This window comes from Lampetra planeri, chromosome 16 (assembly GCF_965212315.1).
Source record: "Lampetra planeri chromosome 16, kcLamPlan1.2.h2, whole genome shotgun sequence".
NCBI lineage: Eukaryota > Metazoa > Chordata > Hyperoartia > Petromyzontiformes > Petromyzontidae > Lampetra > Lampetra planeri.
Window position 1 is genome coordinate 7,748,846 of NC_136122.1, and position 23,918 is coordinate 7,772,763.

Sequence of the window (23,918 nt, forward strand, 5' to 3'; positions counted from 1 at the left end):
TTTTACCCATTAGAACCAAGAAGATGAATCCCTGCAGTCACGAAAGCTTTAAATCGAAAAAAAAACTGACACGTAGGGCAAATGTGTTAACAAGTGGCGTTACATGGCAGTTACGAAATGCGGTTTGTCGGGGCGTCCGACTGGAATTAGCTTCCTATCAGGACAGAAGCACATTAATCAGAGCCTTCTGTTTGGCACATCCGTACAGACAGTCGAACCAGATGTTTAGCATCGGACGAGCTACCTAGTACAAAAGTGAATTCTGGAAGTATTTAAAGGCTTAGAACAGTCTTCTTGGTTCTTTCGGTAAAGTCACGTAAAATAATGATTTTATTATGTTTTATTTTTATTATTTTATTATTTTCCTTCTACGTGACTTTACCGAAAGAACCAAGAAGATGAATCACCTGCAGTCACGAAAGCTTTAAATCGAGGCTTAGAACAGTGTTGTTTGTAAGGACTGTAACGATAAGGGTCTCGGTTGTGTTGGCCATTAATCGAAGTGACGATGCTACTTTAGGGCCCATCATGATCATCGTAATCTCTAGAGCAACTTTATATCTGAACATGTGCAAATATTTACCAGTGAAGATAACAGTGTGTAAAGTAACTACTGTGGACGAGGGGTTATGCAACAAGGCAGAAATACGTTCACTCGTGTCGGCTTTATTGCGAAGTCAGCAGTCTGAGCAAAACTCAAGGGGCTGTGATGCTCATTACTTAATTAGGACACATTTTTGTATTTTTTTTGGACATCAAAACGACGGTTAGCATATTGAAAGGAGCCCTTTTGAAGAACAGAACCCACTTAACTTTTGTTTAATACGGTACCAATTTTTTTGGACTTAACTTTTAAATTGTAGTAGAGTGTTTTTATTTTTTAGAAGGGGGTCCTCAGTGGCAGGGTGTATTCCCTTCCCAGTGCCCACCAGGGGTGGCACTCTGCTTGGGCACCAAGCAACTAAAGAGCCCCCCCCCCCCACATTCACCAATTAAGGGGTGCACCGAATATGAGCTCGAATTCAAATCGCGAGTTCACAATTACGTGGGGATTTTAAACTCTATAATCCCGATCTTGTTTGTACTGTAGTCCGGATGTCGCTATCTCCAATTAATTGGCCCCTAATTTTACGCATATTATATTGCTTACATCACACACCCCCATTGGTGGACACAAATAGTAAGTGTTAGAGAGAATTCATTTGGGGTCATAAGACATCTGGACCACCCTGTATATCTCTTTTTAATCTAACTCCCTCTCCTGTCGACATCGCTCTCGTTTCACAAAATTTGTATTCATCATCTGTATCTCTTCTCTGGTCCCGTTATATATATATTTTAATACATCTATATCTTTAGCCCACATTTCTCTCATCCCACTGCATCCCAGTCTCTCTTGCCTATACTTCTTCTGTCATCTCCCCATCGGTGTTCACGCATCTGAGGAGCGAGGTGGACCCCCAACTGGCCGCCACTGCCACTGCCCCCCCCCCCCACCTCCACCAAGACTGTAGACTCCCCCACCTCTTCTTCTTGGTTCTTTCGGTAAAGTCACCACGTAGAAGGGAAGTACTAAAATAATAAAAATAAAACATAATAAAATAATTCTCACGACGTTTCGGCTACAACGCAAGCAGCCGTCTTCAGGTGAAGAATGAGACACTGCCAAGCTTGGAGCTTATATATAAGCTGGGTTGGAGGTGGAAGAAGAGCGCCTTAACAAAAGAATGTGCATATCAAGAGGAACTTAGCATATTCATGGGAAATGCGTAGGAGGTGGGCGGGGGGGTTTCAAAGTCATATTATGCCCATGCATTATGCAGGATCAGCAGCACCAAAGGGAGGGGGCAGGGGGTAGCATTAACACCTGTAATGCTGCGGGCGTTATTTTAAAATGCCATCAAGGTCATTCAGATTTCCAACTGCTCAGCACTCTCAGGTCTCTAGGTAGCGCTCTTTTGGTGATCGGGATTTTATTAGCGTTGCACCAACGCTATGGGACGCCTTGCCATTTGAATTGAGGCAATCGGAGTCGGTCGATGTATTTAAGTCAGCTTTGAAAAACCCATCTCTTTCAAGTGGCCTTCCCTCGGTTGCCCCTGGTTCTGTTTTGTTTCCTGCTTTTCATCCACTGCGCATTGGGACCTTAAGACCGAATGCCGCATTGTACATTATAGTCATTATGTTGTCTGCAAGAACCTTTGTTCTATGATGTGTGAACCTTCATCGGTACGTCACCTCTGTATCACAAAAGGTGGACGCTAGGTGGCAATGTGGCGCTGTTGATTCTTCAGCATGGATTTATTCTGCTTCCCTTCTATGTGTTTTTACTGGTAGGAACCTCCTGGTTACAGCAGCTCACAGGGGATTATTGTGTCCGTCGTCCAGGGAGGGGCTGGGTGGGGAGGGTGGGGCTGGGTGGGGAGGGTGGGGAGCGGCTGGGTGGGGAGGGGGTGGGAGGGGTGGGGCTGGGTGGGGAGGGGCTGCTCACCCCGTGGTGCCCTTATAAAACTCAACGTTTAACCTACTCACGCCGGCTTGTGCCCACCCTCACAGTCGGGCATATTTGCGGAATACACCACGCCGCCGTTGACCCTGGCCATTGACCGAGCAACCCAACGTTCCTACCAGCTCCCTCCGCAGGAATGTGTTTTACAACAGCAAAAAAAACGACATCGAGTTGCAGACTGTGCCACACAGACTACATATTTTAAATGTACAGTATAAAAGGAACGCGTAGCCCAATGCATTGGACGCAATTTGGAGGTGAATCGCAGCAGCGGCAAGGCTGGTTCGACAAGTCAGCCCTGCTTTAATTTCACATTCCCAGCACCCACAAATCTAACCTGCACCCTTCTCCCATCACTCTCTTGTCCTCTTCCCAATTACCCCTGCATTGCATCCGTAACACTGGCAGGAACCCACTGGTTCCACCAGCCCACAGGGGATTATTGTGTCCGTCCGTCGTGCAGGGAGGGGCTGGGTGGGGAGGGGCTGGGTGGGGAGGGGAGGGGCTGGGTGGGGAGGGTGGGGAGGGGCTGGGGGGGAGGGCGGGGAGGGGCTGGGTGGAGGGGGGGCTGGGTGGGGAGGGGCTGGTCACCCCGTGGTGCCTTTATAAAACTCAACGTTTAACCTACTCACGCCGGCTTGTGCCCGCCCTCACAGTCTGGCATATTTGCGGAATACACCACGCCGCTGTTGACCCTGGCCATTGACCGAGCAACCCAACGTTCCTACCATCTCCCTCCGCAGGAATGTGTTTGTACGCGGTTCATGTATAACTGTGGTCCTTTTCCTATTCACTGCTGAATCAAGGCCTCCCTACGAAGTGTTGGTTGTAGAGTTTGACCACACGTGACGACACTGTTCAGTGCGAGTTGGTGAAGTGCTCCAGGTGGGTAACTCTTCACTATTTAATGGCCATTAAACCCCAAGCTATGAACCATTTAGAAAGCCACTTTGTCTGCACCCCTTCAAGGGCCAAAGGGGGACTAGCAAAGCCACGAGAACTCTCTCTTCTGAAGCCCTCTTGTGGCTCGCAGACCTCCACATTGCCATTGAGCTCCTGAACATGTTTCCATACACAAGAATATCATAGATTGGCAACGTACATACAAGCCTGAACACTTCCCTTTGGTAGACTGGTGTATTCCAACGTGCATTACCAACGAGTGATGTGTGAATTGTCTTGAAATGTACAAAATACATTTATTTTCATAACGAGTCTATAAACACAAATCTCCAGACAATTTTGAGATGCAATATTAAAATTATAGAATGCTCACAAATTCCACTGCAGTTGTAGCATCAGATTGATTGATTATTGGTCTTCCAAAAGAAAATCATCTCTCCAATAAATGCAAATTTCAATATGTTTGATAACCAACATCTAATTTGCACATAAATATATGTAGCTTTGTAGAACTCCCCTGAGACTGCTCCACCAATGTCATTGATTAGCTCACCGAGTTTGAAATTCAGAAAATAAATTACATTTTATCCGGTAATTTGGCATATTGGTCCTGGTGGTGTTTATCTGCCCTTCCATTTACAAGAACTCAGTTCGTGGCAAACACCCATTTGCAGTCGTACAATGGCTAACCATTTGTTGTAAATGTAATAATAAAACTGCTGGTACAAATGCTGATGTTAAACATTGGTTTTAAAACATTGGTTACAATGTTTTTGCATCTCAACGAGCTTCCCACTAGATTGTATACACCTCTGAGTGGCAAGGCTCAGTTATTTTGTGAATGTCGAGGGTCAGGTGAGTGTCACATAATTCCGTTCATAGTATGGGCTGCCCTCCGGTACACCATCTCCTATAACTTCCTGTAAGATGTGTTTTTGGGTTCATGGCATGATGTTCGACGGTTGAAAATTGAATTCCTGGAAAAGCTCCCAGCATGTGGAGCGAAACGTCGGACATCATCGCAAGCAAAACGCGGTACAACCCCAAAAACACATCTGAAGAACTGTACAGCACAACCAGGAACATCTTCAAGGTAGATTAATTAATATACACCATACGTAATTATCCAGCAGATGAAACATCAGCATGTATATGCTGTACAGTACTGTAAATAAATACACGTGAAAAGCTATTTCAGAATTAGTCTATGTCTTCCATAATGATGTATACAACAACATTTGTTTAAGTAGTTTCATTCTTTCTAGATTTGAAGCTTTTGTGACTGCAAGGATTCATATTCTTAGGTTTTTTCGGTAAAGTTATTTATTTTTACCTACGTGACTTTACCGAAAAAACCTAAGAGCATAGTTTTATTCTATCAATTGACAGAGGTGTAAATCGATAGGGCCCATATCATGTAGCTATTTTGGCTGCAACTCTGCCACTTATTTGACAGAATGTCGTTTTTTTTTTATAAATTAGTATGAATTGCAATACATGTGTAATGACAGGGTGACACCTTGCGGCCTGGAAGGGGAATCACGGGTACGGGCACGCTTAAGTAACAACCAATCAGAGAAGGAGGTTTTATCTGGAGCAATTGTATAAGGTGGGGCTAGCCGAGATACTCGTGGAACCTGCTGGAAGGTTCCACGAGAGGGCGTGGCCGGAGGCGGGGCCGAGCCACGCCTGGGGGGATATAAGGGGGAGCAGACCCGGGGCTCGGGGCTCGTGTGTGGGGTCTTGGGTCCTGGCTGCGTCGCTGCTCACCGACATCTCTCTCCATCGTCCGGCCACGTGGAAGATCTCCTACGTGGTTTCCATCGCCGCCATCGTCACGCCGCCAGCCACCGTGCCCCCCCCCCCTCGCCACCGTGCCCCCCCCCTCGCCACCGTGCCCCCCCCCTCGCCACCGTGGCCCCCCCCCCTCGGCACCGTGCCCCCTCCCCTCGCCACCGTGCCCCCCCCCTCGCCACCGTGGCCCCCCCCTCGGCACCGTGCCCCCCCCCCTCGCCACCGTGCCCCCCCCCCCTCGCCACCGTGCCCCCCCCCCCTCGCCACCGTGCCCCCCCCCCTCGCCACCGTGCCCCCCCCCCCCTCGCCACCGTGCCCCCCCCCCCTCGCCACCGTGCCCCCCCCCTCGCCACCGTGCCCCCCCCCTCGCCACCGTGGCCCCCCCCTCCTCGGCACCGTGCCCCCCCCCCCTCGCCACCGTGCCCCCCCCCCTCGCCACCGTGCCCCCCCCCCTCGCCACCGTGCCCCCCCCCCTCGCCACCGTGCCCCCCCCCCATCGCCACCGTGCCGCACCTGCACATGAACTGTATCAATTGTGCGTTTCATCGCTTCATCTCCACCTGTTTTGGTTTTCCAAGCATCGTCCTCTGATTGCATTCTAATCTACCACTGAAGGCAATGCATTTGTACAGATTCCCCCCCCCCACTGCTCCCCTATTCTGATGTCGTGAGATATTATTTCCCAACTTGGGCCATTCCGCAACCGTGGTGTGGGTACGGGTTTCGGAGCAACGGACACAGTTTAAGGCAATTTGGGACAAGGGAATACGTTGCAAAGATTGTTTGAGAGGGTGCTGTGAAGTTCTCAGAAGGATGAAGGCTCAACATGGAGCTAATGTCGAACGGGATTCAAGTAAAAATGGCCTTGTCTCCAGTCTGTTTGCAAATGGTAAGCTGAGGATAGCATTCCTCCTGGAGTTTAATCTTGATTTTAAGCTTTCGTGACTGCAGGAATCCATACTATTTTGGTTCTTTCGGTAAAGTCACGTAGGTAGAAAATAAAATAAAACACGACGTTTCGGGTGCTACACAAGCGTCCGTCATTAGGTGGGAAAACCCGAAACGTCGTGATTTATTTTATTTTATACCCACGTGACTTTACCGAAAGAACCAAAGAGTATGGATTCCTGGAGTTTATTATGAAAATGAAGTGATTAAAACATCAAGATCTGTGGAGCAATGAGATCTGGGCTGTTTGAACGACGGGAAATGTTAAGTCATTAAATCAATGTCTGCTTGCTTGACAGCATTGACACTCCACCTATAGCACCTACACGTGAACCGTATCAATTGCACAGTTCATCGCTTCATCTCCGTGAACATATACTACACGTGAATACATATCTTAAACATCCCAAAAAATAACAGGATATCCCAGAATGCATTCCATGCCAAGGTGACATCGCCATCATTGTCAAGGTGACATCACCATTATTGCACACATAACCATGATGGCCAGTAACTCAAAGGAGTGGAGATTGCTACATTGTTTTATTTTATAGGCAGCAACAGGACAACAGTGTAATCACTTCTAGGCGCTATCAGTTACGATATTGCCACCATTTGCTACTGCTGCTATCTGTGCCTGGGCAGCATACATTGAGCAACCCGACTCTCTGGGGTAAACATATTGGCATGTTTTGTGGGAAGACATTGATATGGAAGGATAGAAAGGATGAATAAGAGGAATTGTTGGCTATAAATACGTGAAGCTTGACATCTGCAATCACTTAAGGATAATAATGTACATTTATAGGGAACTTGAATGCCTCAGCAACTAAAAGTGTCTCACGTTACGTCTCTTCTCGACCGTCCCAACCTCCCTCGAAGCCATCCTCTGGCACAAGCGGTGCGATGCGAGGGGAACATTTCCAGCTGCATCCTGAATCACATGACATGGCGCCTTGAATACAATTTGAACGAATGGGAGGGGGGGGGGGTAAAATAGATCCCATTAAAAAATAGAATCGATTTACCAGGCTCTCATAGGTCCATTCGTTCTTTCTCTCCCCCGGCCGCTTCGGGGTGGATTTCCACACATCTCTCTGTGTGTCTCTGTTTGTCAAATATCACACTTAACTTCTAATTTTAGCAATCTTTGGAGATCGTAATCAACCAGACTATGCGTTAACTGTGTGTTAGCCGACTCTCTGTGTGGCATTACATTACATTTCCAAAAGATTTGCTAAATTTTGTTTGCTCAAACTATTTCTCTCTCTAAAATTTACCAGGCTCTCAGAGGGCCATTCGATCTTATTTCCCTCGGTCGCTTCGGGATGGATTCATTGACATGCTAATTTCTCTGCTCCAGCAGCTGCCCCAGCAGACCCACCTCTCACTCTGCTCCCCCCCCCCTCTCTATGTAAGGCCTCGACTCAGAGGCATTGGGTCTCTGTGTGGCGATGTTGTGTGTCTCTCTCTGTGTGTCTCTGTTGTCTCTCTATGCTTGTGTCTGTCTGTGTGTCTCCGTCTCTGTGTTTTGTCTCTCTCTCAATTTTAGTTCTACCTGATGACGGTGGCTTGTGTTGCAATCGAAACGTCGTATTCTATTATTTAAGTTACTTTCTTTCTACGTGACTTTACAGAAAGAACCAACGAGTAATCGATATATAATTAATGAAATTAAAGAATGAATAAAATAGTTTAGCAAAAGGATGCAGTATATAAGCGGAGCTGCGTTCTGTCTCCACACCAAAAAAACATGTTTTAGTCCATCAGCCTATTTGGTTGTCCGTACAAATTATAAGGACCTTTGCTTGATGTGTTGCCAATTATATGATTTTCATTTGAATGCAGCGTTGACAAATGTTGCGGTTTTGGGGATATTTTGTGCTTTTGCACCACTGGCCAATGCAACATCACCAAATAAACTGTTTAATCATAAACAGTTCAGTGGCATAGTTGCTTGTTTTCATCACCACTGAAATTATTGTGAGATGCTTAGGCAAGGTACTCGCTGGATAAACGCGAATGCTTTTCCTAAGTCCCCGTTTAAGCCAGTGTGCTTTGAGACAAACAACCCCGGATGTATCTTCTACTTACGCTCGCATATACATGCTCAAGCACAGTTTCCTGACATTTGGCAGGCCTGCAAGGAAATTCGCATTATGCTGGGGGAGCGGGAAATGATGCGAGGCAGTTAATATTGCACACGTAAGGCTTTCTTGCCGAGGACTGATGAAAGGAAGACAAAATGCAGTTTACTTTGCAGGTGGGAAGGAAGAGGGGCAGCAGGATACGCGCAGTTTGGTGGAACACGACGCGAAAGCACTTATTGAGCTTTTCCTCCATCCCGTTGTCACTTTCGATCCTCAGCAGAATTGTCTGGGGTGCCATGCTATTTATAGGATACAATGTTTATAACGAAAGGGTACAAGTGCGAACTATAATAGTGTTGCATGCAGGATGGCCTGCAAATGCTCGTTATTCCATATTGCGTCGCTTGAAGTCCACTCGATGTATTGTTATTTTAACACGTAGGCTTTCGCGACTAATAATATTAATAATACAGGTTGTTGGGTTACATCTTGCAAAATATAAATGTGTCGTTAACACACCATCGATGTGCTGAAATAATAGCTAATTAGCACGTTTTGTTCACGTGACAATCCTTAATAATTACTGGACATCTGTGAAAAAGAGTTTTATTGCTCATCGGATTCCTCCAGTAGGAATACATATTCTGATCTGATTCTGAATTAGTTGCGTCGGGTGATGGTGGGTTAACGACACTTTTATAGTTATGCGATCCAACCCAAAAACCTTTATTGTCAATGTATCGTTATGTCTGGCAATGGGTGCAATCCTGCCACGGTGGTGTAATAGCACTGTGTAACAAATTAGTTATTTTTGTTCCTGCGTAGTAAGTGTTATTTCCTAATTGATTATGGGGTAAAGTGCGAGTATTTCTTTCGCTCTCAAGATTTCTAGCCAGTGTGGAATAATATGCTCTCCAGATATCCCATTTGTGTGGGCGGGCAATTGCACTTTAACCTGCACCCGTTAAAGGGTGTAAATGTGAAGACAGTAGATTCTAGTAAAGCATTGCCAAGTGAGTGCGCCTTTTGGCGGCATCTGGTCCAACACCATGTGAGACTTGGCTCTAAAAAAAAGCTGTCTTGGGTGTGGACCAATCAATTTCAAGGACAGTGCATACATTATCAGAGTTGTGTTTTTTGTTTGCATTCTGACCGCAGGTATTGCGGTCAATGCAAACATGACTGTTTTGAAAAAAAGGTGTCAGTTTGGTTACCAGACAAAAGGGTAAAAAAACTATTATCATAAATGGGGCTTGTTGTATGTTCTTCCGAGTTTCTATACCCTATGCAATGGATGAACAATTTTTGCTGAAAGTAATCATGTTTAAAGCAGTAATTATACCAAAAAAAAACTCACGACCATGTTTACAATGCGCTGTCTCACGCTGAATATCCCACCACAAGCCTGCTATAAAACACATGTCTCTAAAACTATGTTTATTAACGTTTCAAGTTGCATTTGACATTAAACACAAGTGCATGTGGGCACACAACAACCACAAATTCTAGATTTGAAGCTTTCGTGACTGCAAGGATTCATACTCTTAAATAATAAAACAATAAAAATCACGACGTTTCGGAGGCAACACAAACTTCCGTCTTCAGGTGAAACCGTCACAGCAAAATATCTGTACCTTATATATTTTGCTGTGACGGTTTCACTTGAAGACGGAAGCTTGTGTTGCCTCCGAAACGTCGTGATTTGTATTGTTTTATTTTTTATTAATTTTACCTACGTGACTTTACCGAAAGAGCTAAGAGTATGAACAACCACAAACTCAATAACCTACACATAGACAGTTTTGAAGCTAAGTTTCAGCATGTGTTCATTGTAAATATAAACATATGCAAATTACATCATTTTTTTGAACTCTTGACAATTTCAAAACCGTGTGTCTATGCCAATGCAGCTATGTTGAATATGGTTCGATTGAATATTCCAGATGCGATTGTTTACTCTTGGGAAAATGTGCATAGTTTAAGCAGCCGTATAATGTTGAGTGAGTACTACATCTCAGATACATTTTCTCTCTGAATCTGAGAATAAAGTAGCCAAATCTCAAAATCAATCTTCGGTGCAACCAGCAGAAAAGTAATGTATAACCTGCAAGTCACAGGACTTCGCAGTTAATATACCCACTCATAAATGTATTTTATTGTTATTCTCACCATTGTCATAGCACACGTCTATCACAAAGGTGCTATGTTTCACAGGCAAGTGTAGTTTGCCCGGTGGGGGAGAATTGTTGTCACGCGGTATTTACCCAAATTTGTTTGCGAGTGAATTTGAATTTTGTAAACATTTGGACCGTAAAGCCAGCAGACACGTCTCGCTATTGTTAGAAGGACATAACGGGATGAAGAGCGCAGCATGGAGCAGTGTCGTATGCGTCAGACTCCGATAAAGGAAGAAATAACGGGACCGGAACATCTCATGATGTGGCTATCACGTCGGACGGAGAGACATCAGCTGGATGCAGAGAAGGTTCTCGAGCAAGTTAATGAGGTGAGAACTCTTCTGATAACAATCCAAACGTTGAGCAAAAAAAAAAGTGAATTGGCACCATTTCAGACTTGAGAGCTCAATGAAGGAAGTTCTGGAAGGAAGTTAGAAAAAAAAATAGGCCAACAGGCCGAAAACAATGGATTCTTCTGGACATCTTTAGGGAAGTTAGCCCACAAGGTGAAAGGAAAAACACAGCTCAAGGTTGGACACGACAGAGGGCTTTTGCCATTGAGCCCAAGGGGGAATCAACGATGAATTACTCACTTAGAAGAGACAGACAGGAGGGGGTGACTGGATATGTTATAAGCACAGGAGAAATGCGAGTTCTGTGGAGAGATAATTCAAGTGGACCGGGGAGGGTCCGGGCAAGCTTTGTGCCAGGCATTGGGATATGTTGTAGACAGTGGCTCTGCCTAAGTTGTGCTGCAGACGTAAAAAGGTAGACGTGGAGTGTAACACGTAGGCTTCCGCGACCAATATTATTCACAATAAAGGTTTTTGGGTTAGATTACGTAAATATAAATGTGTCGTTCACCCATCACCACCCGACGCAGGCAATTATTAAGATTTGTCACGTAAACAAAACGTGCCAATTAGTTTACTGCTTCAACATACCGGTGTGTTGGAGAGTAAACCCACAACATTTACAGTTTGAGTACGACGTTTCGCTGGTGATTACAACCAGCTTCATCAGGCGATTTTCCAGTATTGTGAAGTAGTCTTCCTGTTTCCATTGCTAGGGGAAAAGTCGCGACTAGAAGCAGCTTTAGAGAGGCGTTCTAGAGGATATTTGGCCTACTCTCCCAACTTGCCGGACGTTTCTGAAGACGTAGGAGCACCCACGCCCTATCCTAGCGCACGCGGACCTACCTATGGACCTGTGACGGCCCCCATTTATACCGCTGGGTGGATTGGTGTGGACACATCGCAGAGATAAGAGACTGGATACACACGTGGGGAGAGAGCGTGAATCAAGCTATGGCAGAATGTATGCAACATCAAGAAGATTTACAACATTGTCAATGTTAATAGATGACAGATGACTCATACCGTGGATTTTATGACGCTAGAAACCTGCACGATTACACATTACAAGCATAATATAGACGTTTACTGGAAATTCTACTTTTTTCCGTTAAAGATTACATTCTGTGACAAAAAAAACATTTTGTTCCTGGGTAGTAAGTGTTATTTCCTAATTGCGTATGCCTCAAAAGTACAGAAAATGGCTATTATTCCCCAGAAACTTTGCTTTTTTGACCAGAACATTGATATTTTGAAATTTTACCTATTTTCAATGAGAAAACGTGTACATTTGTGTCTTTCCTTCACATAAGAGAAAAGCTGTAAACGCGTCAATTTCCTGCAATAAATTATCTTAGTGCCTGCAAGAATTTGCAAACCGTAACTCTCCTTCACCCCAGCCTCCAGGTGTTTGATAATAAAGTATATTAATGTCATTAACTATTTCCCTGCCCATAAATGTTTGCATTTATTTGTATGTCATCTGCATTGCAACACGCCCCAGAAAGTGAATACGCACCTCAAATCCCTGTATTCTAGATTTGAAGCTTTCGTGACTGCAAGTATTCATATTCTTAGGTTCATTCGGTAAAGTCACGTAGGTAAAAAATTAAAATTATTTTACGTTTATTAATTTTAATTTTAATTTTTTATCTACGTGACTTTACCGAAAAAACCTAAGAAAATCAAATCCCTTTAGTTTCAACGTATCGGGAAACAAAAGGTTCGTCTTATCATGTGGAGATTATGGTTTGCATTAACCAAGGGGGGGGGGGGGGGGTCACTTTCGCCGACGTCATCAGTGCGAGGGCTGCCACACATTTCAAACCATTGTGCTTTGTGACACCATGATGGGGGGGGGGGGGCGGTCACGTGTTGTGTATTATCGGGGTCGTACTAAAGGCCGCCAGGGGCCCCCAGTGGCGAGCGGGCCTTGCAGCGAAGAGCACTGGTGCTATACACTAATTGTACATGATAATTGGTTATTTCGGTAAAGTCACGTAGAAGGGAAGTAATAAAATAATATAAATATAAAACAATAAAAAGAAATGCCACTTTTTTCAAATTTTCTTGCTGTGGATTTCACACCTGATGATGATTGCTTGTGTTGCAGTCGAAACGTCGTGAGAATTTTTATTGTTTGATATTTTTATTATTTTATTATTTCCCTTCTACGTGACTTTTCCGAAAGAACCAAGAATATGAATCCCTGCAGTCACGAAAACTAATTGTACAGTTAAGATGTATCGTTGCATACACTTGAATACGAATACCTATAAATACAGGACGCATCAAATAAATATTTGAACACTTCCGAGAATTTACAACAATACCACAAGCAATGTGCCGTCGGGCTCTGGAGACCACCTGCAGAGGATTCCAGGCACGTGTTGACAATGATGGCGAATAAATGGAGACTCCTTGACTTTTTTAAAAGTTAGTAGTAGGTTTTTACACTTTCATCTGGTACAAAAACTGACACCTTTATACAAGGGATCATGTTTGCAATAACCACAACACAAGCAGTCAAAATGCAAACAAAAATAAACAACTCTGATAATGATGATATGCACTGTCCTTGAAGTTGATTGGTCCACACCCGAGACAGCTTTTCTTAGAGGAGCCTAGTCTCCATTGGTATCATGTTACTGTGTTATTATCCGTTATTTTCCCATTAAAAACGACAGTCCCGTATAAGTGTTAACATTTTTTTGAAGCACACTCTATTTGCACGTGTGTTTGATCACCAATGCAGTGTCATCCTTAAATGCACTGCGCTACGAGGCAGGCTACCCGAGTTCAATTCCCAAAACAGTGATATCCGAACTGGGCCTCCAATTCGGATATTCACGAACACCTAGTGCGCATTTACATCATCGGAACTGGGGAGACGAAGAGACGAACCTGCCCAGGGGTGATCTCAGCCTTGCCACTCACTTCCTCAAGCACCGATATGGGCCTTATTGTTTGCTCACAAAAAAAGGCCCATTTCTCAATACAGTAGGTCTTGCTGATGCAATGCTGCAGCCGCTTTTGTCTTGTGTCTATGAAACCGGTTTCAAAATGTCAAAATGAAAAACTCAATTTTCAACGTGAACTGGTTGTGTGAGTGCCCAGTGCCTTCTTTGTGTCTGCGTACTTAAACAACACAGTGCCACGTCAAACAGAGTCGAAGCTGCCACGAGATTGTAGACATACTTGAAGTGTGATTAGACCGATGGGGTGGAGCTGTTGTTCTCATGGTTCGCGTGCCGCGCTGTGAACCCAGCGACCAGAGATCAATTGCCAGTCACGGCTAACATCAGCGACAAGTGACATCCGCCGCATTGACCAGCGTGGGGAAGTATAGTCTAACCCCCCCCCCCTCCCCACCATGATCAATATGGTGTGGAGAGGCCTTCGTCCATTGGTGCATTGGAAATAGCTGGTTATTTTTCTAAAGTGAATAACCGACTCACAATCATGCCATAAAATACGAATGTACAATGTCCACAATGTTTCTTTCACGCATCTGTACGTGACGCATCAAAATCACGCGCTGCTTATATAATTGTCAACTGAGTGCACTTTTTTAGGAGCCTGCGGGAATAGATGTTTGGGTTTAGGTGCTACACATCATGGCCTGCTTCAAGATAGTTCAGCATTAAATTCAGTTTGTGCATTATCTTTTCATGCAGGAGCACACACTGGTAAATTTAGCATGACTGATTTTCCTATGAACTATCATCATGCTCGTCACGATCTATCCACCGCTGAATGAAGGCTTCCCAAGCCTTCTCCACCTCTCACGATCTCACGATGCAAATTGCCTTCGGCCAAATCATCTTTCGTGCTTGGATTGGTCACTGCCATGTGTCAACAGGCTGCCAAGAGGGCTTGTGGCTACTGGGATCGAAGATAGAGCTTTGGAGTGCAGTGCAAACAAATCCATTGTTGTACTGCACTCCTATGCTTCCACATCTATGCTCCTATCATCAATCCATACTGACCAGCATGGTGATGTATGATCAAACAATCCACATGACAATGCACTGATGCATTGCATTATTAAAAAAAAGCCTTGAACCTCTCTGGAATAAAACACAGGTCTTCTTAATAGAGGTGTTAGCGTTAGATCGCGTAAATATGAATGTGTCGTTAAACCCGCCACCACCCGACATAGAAAATGACTAAGGTTTGTCACGTAAACGAAACATGCCAATTCGTTACTAGTTTAGCACACCGGTGTGTTGGATAGTAAACCCACAACATTTACAAATTTACTACGATGGTTCGCTGGCAATTACAACCGGCCTAATCAGGCGACAGCCACAGTGGTACTGTTTACATTTTGGCAGCCTTTGGTCTAGCACTGCTGAGTCGAAGCTATGATAAGTAATATTTTAAAACACTTTTTAAAAAACACGCTTTTATGAAATGTACTAGTAATGGAAGAACTCCACGACTCCAGGAAGTGGCCCCAAAGCTTGCCATCACGTAAGGGACCGTAGCCAATTACAGCCAACGTCAGTTGACCGTGGACAATTAGACCCAAGCCGAAACATAACATTTCAAAAAGAATGTAAAAAAAAATATCTATTTTTTTATGATAGAATATAGTATTGTCATCAGTATGACATAAGTATACCAAGTTTCCAGTCGATACCACATTGGGAAGTGGGTTAAAATTGAGTTACAAGCTTTGAGGATACAACAACGACAACAACAACGACAACAACAGTTAAATGGAAGTGTGTAATAAGTATAACCCGTAAAAACAAAGTTTGTCACAATAAATCCTTTATATGCGTGGCAGCGAACTTAATATAAAGGATTTAAAAATATATTCACCTGTGGAGGATGCGGGGATCGATCCCGCGACCTTTGGCATGGGAAGCGAGGGCGCTACCAACTGCGCTACTCCGCCACGGCCTGTGGAGGGGTTACGCTCTGGGCTCTTATACTGTGACGTTCAGCCAAAGCCATGAATGAGTTATATTTGAATATATGTAAAGTACATTTTTTTTTGCCTAAAAAGTGTAAAATTTTGGGAATTTTTTTTCACGAACATTAATTGTCTCGCACAACGAGTATGTGTGGAAAATGTCAGCTCGATTGGATCACGGCAAGTGGGTTAAAAAACGACCGAAAGATTTGCACGGTCGTATGCAAGCAAGCAAGCACGCAAGCAAGCAAGCACGCAAGCAAGCAAGCAAGCGAACTTAATATAAAGGATTTAAAAAGAGGTTGTCTCTGGTGCGGGCCAATCAGTTTCAAGGACGGTGTACGTATTATGAAGGCTAATGTGAATGATCTTCCACCACAGGTATACGTGGTTTAATGCAGACGGAACACTTTGCTGTTGGTGTCAATTCGGTGTCTGAACATCAGAACACCATCTGTGTTTACGCCAGAAAGTGTAAATCCCCGTCTCATCGTTCAGTGTCTTGATAATAGCAAAAAGGGTACAGTAGACAGCACAGACGAGTGTTTGTCTCGTGGGAAAAAACCGGAACGTCTAGAGGAGAACACAACGCGACAATTGTCCTTTCCTGGCCACCGTCACAGCCCATGCACACTAACGCATGAACAAGCAGAGGTCGCAAACGGGTTTTGATTCCTTACCCATACCCGGCCGCACCAGGGTCGCAAACAGGTACCCGTACCCGGCCGTACCCGTACCCTACCCGTACCCGACCGGGTATCGGGTACCTGATTGCGACCTCTGGGATGAAGCCATGTTGCAGGCGCGGGTGGGTTGATTCTAGGAACTTGAATTGTGAGAAGAGACAAGACGTTGGGAAATTCTAGATTTGAAGCTTTCGTGACTGCAAGGAATCATATTCTTAGGTTTTTTTCGGTAAAGTCACGTAGGTAAAACATCAAAATTAATTAAAATAAAATTAGCTGCATCACTTGATGCAGCTAATTCGGCTGTGACGGTCCCACCTGATGACGGAGACTTGTGTTGCCTCCGAAACGTCGTGATTTTTGTTTTTTATTTTATTTTATTTTCATTAATTTCGATGTTTTACCTACGTGACTTTACCGAAAAAACCTAAGAATACGTTGGGAAATGATTGACAAACGGTGACTCACCAGTGACTCACGGCCTACCCGTAGCCGGTCGCACCAGGGTCGCAAACGTACCCGGCCGGGTACGGGTAGCCGGGTATCGGGTAGGTTACGGGTATCGGGTACCCGGTTGCGACCTCTGCTGACAAGTCACCCCCTGTGGTCGCCTACCCAAGTACTATGCCAGGCTGTAAACCCGCTTAGCTTCTCAGATCTGACGAGATTCGGTGCCTTGCTAGTGATTTGGCCATGGAGGGAATTTCGATGAAATTGATCACAGTAACAATGAGATACATTGCGAGAGTGTGTAGTGCTGTGTATTTCACGTCTTTCTTTCCAGCTGTCACAGACTCAGATAAGTTCAAATGCCGTGTTTGCTGTATAATAGTCAAGTATGTTGTATGTTTACCAGGACTGTACTTCATGTTTCTAAAGAACAGGGTGGGGGGGGGGTATAGTTTTACTCACATTCTTCACATTACTGACATGAACAATGCATTTTTCCTGCTTCCTCATTTAAGTATAAAAATATAAAATGGCACCCTCGCAATATTTGCATGGCGTCTACCTGCTTACGTGTTGTACGAGTTTATTACGCCTTGATGTCGTGAATGCACAGACACATACGCTGTAACATCATGCTGTTCGTTGTCTCTACTAACATACAGGCCTTTTATAAGTGGACACACAGAATGGAGTTCGGCTCCGCCAAATAGAGTCACTTGTAAACAAGCTGACAGCAGTGAGCTGCGAGTAGTGCATTGATTTGGCTCAAATTTACTCAGATTTGCTGGGACCCCCCCCCCCATCACAAGTTTGCCATCTATATGTCCTGGGTTGTACATATAAAAAAACGTTGCCTGTACCAGCTCGCACGTGGTAAATAATAATAATAGTGATATATCAAACATCTCCACTCAAACGAAATTGGCCAAAGATATTAATCAACACTGTTTTATACACATACATAAACAAAAGAAATACTTTTTTTCAAAATGTCTTGCTGTGGATTTCACACCTGATGATGATTGCTTGTGTTGCAGTCGAAACGTCGTGAGCATTTTTTTATTGTTTTATATTTCTTTTATTTTATTATTTACCTTCTACGTGACTTTACCGAAAGAACCAAGAAAATAAAAGAAATAATCCAAATACTCAGTTTGAGGTACACGTACATGTACAGTTCTTTTGTCAATCTACGACTAGGTGAGGTCCACACTTCCCCGGGTAGTCGGTGCCAGTTGTAGGCAAGCAGGATAGACATTGGAGCACAGGACATCAGTGAGGTGTTGCTGCACCTTACACTGCAGACAGCGTCGCGGATTTCGTAGTATTTATTTATTAAAAAAATTATATCAGCTGTCATTAGATGCGACACGTCAGCCCTTCCGTAGGCGATAAAACGGGTACCACTTTGTGGACAGCTAACAGTGGTTGCCACTTGGATACACTGATGCTCGCCATAGTAATGTGGAATTTACAAATGCCGGCGTAGGGCCACCGGTAGAGATGAAGGCAACCCAAAGCTCGCCGGAGCCCAAGCAAGTAGACACTTCAACGTTCATGTTTTCACGTAAATGCAATGAGTGTCACACTTTATTTCAAATATGTTGTAACGCAAGCCTGCCGATTGCAAGCTACTCATAACAAGACACCACTGACACATTTGAATGTAGTTTCTTGTTTGTTGATAACACACTGTGCGTGTGCAGACGCAAGGGATGGCAGAGATACAGGTGTGCGATGGAACTTATGATAGCCACGACTATTGTCTTGAAGTCATGTTTTTTTCTAAATGTTCCGTACCGCATAGTATATATAGCAAGCGTCGATACGAACTGTAACTTGAGAACACGTACCAATTGAAAACAATACTCACACTAGCTTGAAATGCTGCCAGTTAATCCAAACACGCGTCTTCGAGTGCGGGCCAATTTCGGTGGCACGAACCTTAACAGCAATAACAGTCGCGATACACATTGGACATCGACAAATGAGATGCTGGAAGCTTCTTGTTTTGGAACATGTTTGCGGGAAAAAAAGAAAAAAAATGTTCAGCAAAAGCCGCAACATGTGTGACCGCGAAGGAAACCACTCTCCGTTGACGTCACGTGACTTGTTTACAATCGGGCGTGCATTTAAACGCGATAGCGATGACCGAATGAATTTATTAATTCTGAAACGATCAAAAATTTGCGCACGAAAATAACACCACCGCACCGGCTTTTTTGTCGAGCAGTAACAGAACCTGCTGCGATGTAGAGGGCCCTGCAGTTGGTCATGCCACTGCTGGCTTAAGGCCCCCCCCCTCCCCCAAAGGAAAGAGTTCTGGAGAGCACCTCCAGAATTGACGGCGTCTTGAGCCACCTTCACATTTTGGTCAGACGTCTTGGAATAGGTGGGGAGTAGCCACACAAAAATGGAGAGAAAAAAACATTTACCATCTCAGAATTGCTGGTGACATCTAAACTAAACTTTATATCATTGGAACCTCATTTGCCAGTAAAACATGTCATCTGGTCCAACCCATGTGAGACTAGGCTCTAAGGAAAGCTGTCTCGGGTGTGGACCAATCAACTTCAAGGACTGCACATTATCAGAGTTATGTTTTTTGTTTGCATTATGACTGCAGGTATTGTGGTCTATGTAAACATGACTCCTTGTAAAAAAGGTGTCAGTTTTGTTGTCAGATAGAAGGGTAAAAAACCAATTATCATAAACTTTATATGTTACCATGCAAGGCCGACTGAGCTACATAGATCTTTTTCAGAAGCGACCTGACCACAAATGAGCGCTCAACAAAGTGGCTTATCACGTGGACATTTAGATCAGCCAAATACTCCAAACGCTACACATAACGCCATTCCTTACATAGGCATTGCTATAGAACGAATGTAAAATAACTATCGAAAATTATGAAGAACTTTTTCAAGGAGGATGCAAATTTGGGCTCAATATAAATATTAGCAAAAACAAGACATGCAACGCACATTTACGCTGTGGCAGTTATTGAGGACAGACTGGGATCAAATGTTTGAAATACAGAGGCACACAAGAACAGGATGTGATACTTTTTGAAACTTCGCCAATGTGCCTGCATAATAACAACGTTTCAAGCTGGTGTATATTGCCTGCTATTTATAATTAAAGAAAAAAAAACCTGGAGAATGAACAAGAGAATGGGTCGAAAGCTAAAACGTTGTGCAGACAATCGTGGAGAGGAGCATGCTTGGAATTACACTAAGAGACGTATGCCTGTACGTATGTATGTGCGTTGAACTTCTTTTGCACCGTACATAGCCAACCGTGTTAATTGGAGGTGCGGGGGGGGATAACAAACTAAACACAAAAAGCAGTTCCCAAAAAAATACATTTCGATATTAATTTTAAAGTGTATAGCTCCAGTAGCTTCGGAAGGACGAGCGTTCCAGACGACCACAGAAGCGTGCGCATCTGAAAGCGCACGGTATGCAGTGACCGTCTTTGTTCTTGAGACAGAGAACCACCACAAGTTAGAGACATCTTCTTGACCATTAATAAAAACTAAAGTGGGCTGGGGCAGGACACGTGGCTAGAAGGGATGACGGCCGGTGGTCGAGACTAACTACGGAGTAGGAGCCAAAGGAGGGAAACATGCCCTCAGAGCACATCCACTGCAGCTCGTGTGTAGGATCGAGATGGATTGTTGCAGGGCATGGCCATGAGGAGTGGTGACGGTTTGGGGAGGCCTTTATCGAGCAGTGGGTAGATCATGGTGAATGAGGTTGACGACATGTGGGTTTTAATCAGTTTCCTCTGACGTGCCAAGCACCCATTCCTCGTCTTCATCAAACATATATGAGACGCTCATGTAGGAGAGTTTTGAGGCTCATTGAGACTTTTTGAGGCCGAATTTCCATCGAGGCAATTTCTGGGTCAATATTTGCCAACGTCGTCATCATTATTATTCTGGAGTAATTATTTGGCATCGTTAATAGTGCTCTATCACGGACACATGCCGATGTAAAATTTGATTCTAGATTTGAAGCTTTCGTGACTGCAATGATTCATATTCTCAGGTTTTTTCGGTAAAGTCACGTAGGTAAAAACATTAAAATTAATGAAAGTAAAATAAAATAAAATAAAACAAAACATTATTTATTTTACTTTCATTAATTTTAATGTTTTTACCTACGTGACTTTACCGAAAAAACCTGAGAAGATGTAAAATTTGACCTGTCCAACGGGTGTGGCTGAGTATGGCTCAAAGGAGCACTAGTATAGAAACACTGTGGTTTTTAAAAATAAATGTGTGACTTCAGATACAGTTTTAAAACAAGGGGAATTTGTCTGATTAAACTAAACCTTTTAGAAACGGTTTCGAATGACCTTTAAACATTAGATCACATCACGTGCGAATTGTCACTTGTATCCATACCAAAGGTTACCAAAGCTGGCATGCATATCAATATAACTCGAGCATATCAATATAACTCAAGCATATCAATATAACTCAAGCATATCAATATAACTCAAGCATATCAATATAACTCAAGCATATCAATATAACTCAAGCATATCAATACAACAACGTGGCAATGGCTCCGAAATGTACCCTTTGCTCTACAATTATGCAACTGTTGCAATACACACACTCACGTTTTATTTTACATAGTTTGCATAGAGTCTTGGTCTGCCTACTACACGCTGTACAGAAACAATGCGCATATTTCAGTTGGGGAGAGAGATACTGGTCGTCATAGGGAAATGAGTCCCATTGAGCTGCATAGCCCTATTCTCAGGTTTTTTCGGTAAAGTCACGTAGGTAAAACATTAAAAGTATTTTTGTTTTTTTGTTTTGTTTTATTTTACTTTCATTACTTTTAATGTTTTACCTACGTGACTTTACCGAAAAAACCTGAGAATATGAATCATTGCAGTCACGAAAGCTTCAAATCTAGAACTGCATAGCCCTTTTTCAGAAGCGACCTGGCCACAAATCATAGTTCCAAGGAGTGGCTTATCATGTGGAACGTTATAGCAGCTGATTAATCCAAACGCATGTTTCTAAATGTGGAGGGAAGTATATGAGAGTTGCGACATTTCATCAGGTGAACTTCGAACCCATTCGACAGAATTGAGATTATTAAGGCAAAAAGTGAGAGGACATTTTGCGGTTGGGTTCATGGAATCAATGTCAATAAAGATAACGTTAACGATATTATAAAGTACGATGAATTGTCTTGTGACACGCGGTGAGTGCATGTCTGTACATCGTTGTATACCTTTACGGATGTGCAAGCATACACCTCCGATGAGCACGGTTGGCTACGTACGGTGCAAAAGAAGTCCAACTGACGAGGCATGCTGCCACGGTGTAATGGTTAGCACACGCAATCCAGAGGGCACGGGTTCACCCTCCCAGAGATGCGGGTGAAACAGTGAGGAGCGTTTCTTAACCCCCGCCCCCCCCCACACCTATACCCTCTGTCCACCCAGCAGCAGTAGAAATGGGTTCACCACCGTGAAGTCGGATCGGCAGGTCGCTCGTACACGGTTCGCGGGTGAGTAGTTCACACACCCTCCAGAGGGCTGTGTTCAGTGGAGGTCCTTCCGTCAGCAGAGCCTTTAGCAAGTGCTTTCAGGGCTGCACATTTCCACGCGCTCTGGTAACCGTCACATGTCAGTGGATCCGAGTATTCGAGTTTGGAATCTGTAATTAATGCCACGTGTATCGCCAGGGAAGCCTCAATGCGTCTCAAGGCTCTCTGTCTTTCTCTCTCACGAGGGTCCTGGATCGGGACATGTTGGCATGTCCATTATTGAGCGTTTGGTGAAGGGGTGGGGAAAAAAACAGGAGTACCCAGAGAAAACCTACGTGACAAATGGTAACGAGTCATCACAGCCCTCCTCTAGCCACCCAGTGTAGCCTGAACAAACTGTTGGGGAAAGTGCTGTTAGCGAGCACCTATGATGGCCAGTATGGAACACGAGGGGGTGGGTGGCCAGCACCATGCCCGTCCGCCTTTGTTTCCTTTGTGGGCGATGTTTACGCACCGCAGCAGGTATTAATTTGAGGCTGAGTCGATCTCGGAGAGGCCCAGGATCGGTTCAAATAATCGTCACTGGTGTTGGCCGTGAGCAGTAATCAAAGTCGTCGGGTCGCTGGGTTCGTAGTGCAGCCTGTTCGCTAACCACTGCACTACCGCTCCCCTAGCCACCCACGTGACAATCATCTCCCATTCGTGCAGGGTCACGGGAGGGGCAGGAAGGCTAGCCATGTCAACTCAAATATGGATAAAGAAAATCTTGTAAATGAGGCCCCATAAACATATTTCCGGCTAACCTACGTGGATTCAGGGTGACGACACAGAATGTGTTCCCTATTGGTCGCGTAAATTCTTCTCTAGATCCTTCGGTTAGAGTATTTACCTGCTGTAAATTTCCACACGACATGCCACTCCGTTGAGCTATCATTTGTGATCAGGTCGCCACTGAAAGAGAGCTTTATAGAGCTCAGTGGGCATTACCTTGAAAAAGAAAAGGATAAAGTTCAGTTTTAGTTCGGTGTTGTTGGTTATATTGCTTCCTAAGCAGGTGTCGTGCCACCAACCGTTGAATTGACATTGGAACAACGTCTCGATTTAAAGCTTTCGTGACTGCAGGGATTCATCTTCTTGGTTCTTTCGGTAAAGTCACGTAGAAGGGAAATAATAAAATAATAAAAACAAAACATAATAAAATACAATTCTCACGACGTTTCGGCCAGGACGGCTGCTTGTGTTGTGGCTGAAACGTCGTGAGAATTGTATTTTATTATGTTTAATTTTTATAATTTTATTATTTCCCTTCTACGAGACTTTACCGAAAGAAGCAAGAAGATGGAACAACGTCACTGAGTCGAGGTGCGTGAGGAGCGGATAATGATGAGGCCAGTTTTGCTCGTGTAGAGATGTGATGACCCTGATACATTTCCCACAGATAAGAGATCAACGCCTTCACCTGGAAATCCCTGGTGGTATTATTGCACTTAACCAGGCTCAAAACCTACTTTTTGAAATATAAACATCGGCGCGGTAAAAAAGAAATTCAAAGTAGATGACAGGGTACA

At 44.2% G+C, this 23,918-nt stretch overlaps 1 long non-coding RNA gene across 1 annotated transcript in view; it reads right to left on the minus strand.

Moving 5' to 3' along the window:
* The window catches only part of LOC144722989 (uncharacterized), a 150,145-nt gene extending 131,170 nt beyond the window's left edge, over positions 1-18,975 (minus strand). Inside the window, exon 1 of the long non-coding RNA XR_013586123.1 lies at positions 18,708-18,975. This is a non-coding gene — a long non-coding RNA (uncharacterized LOC144722989). The remainder of the gene's footprint in view (positions 1-18,707) is intronic.
* Positions 18,976-23,918: the final 4,943 nt, after the last annotated feature.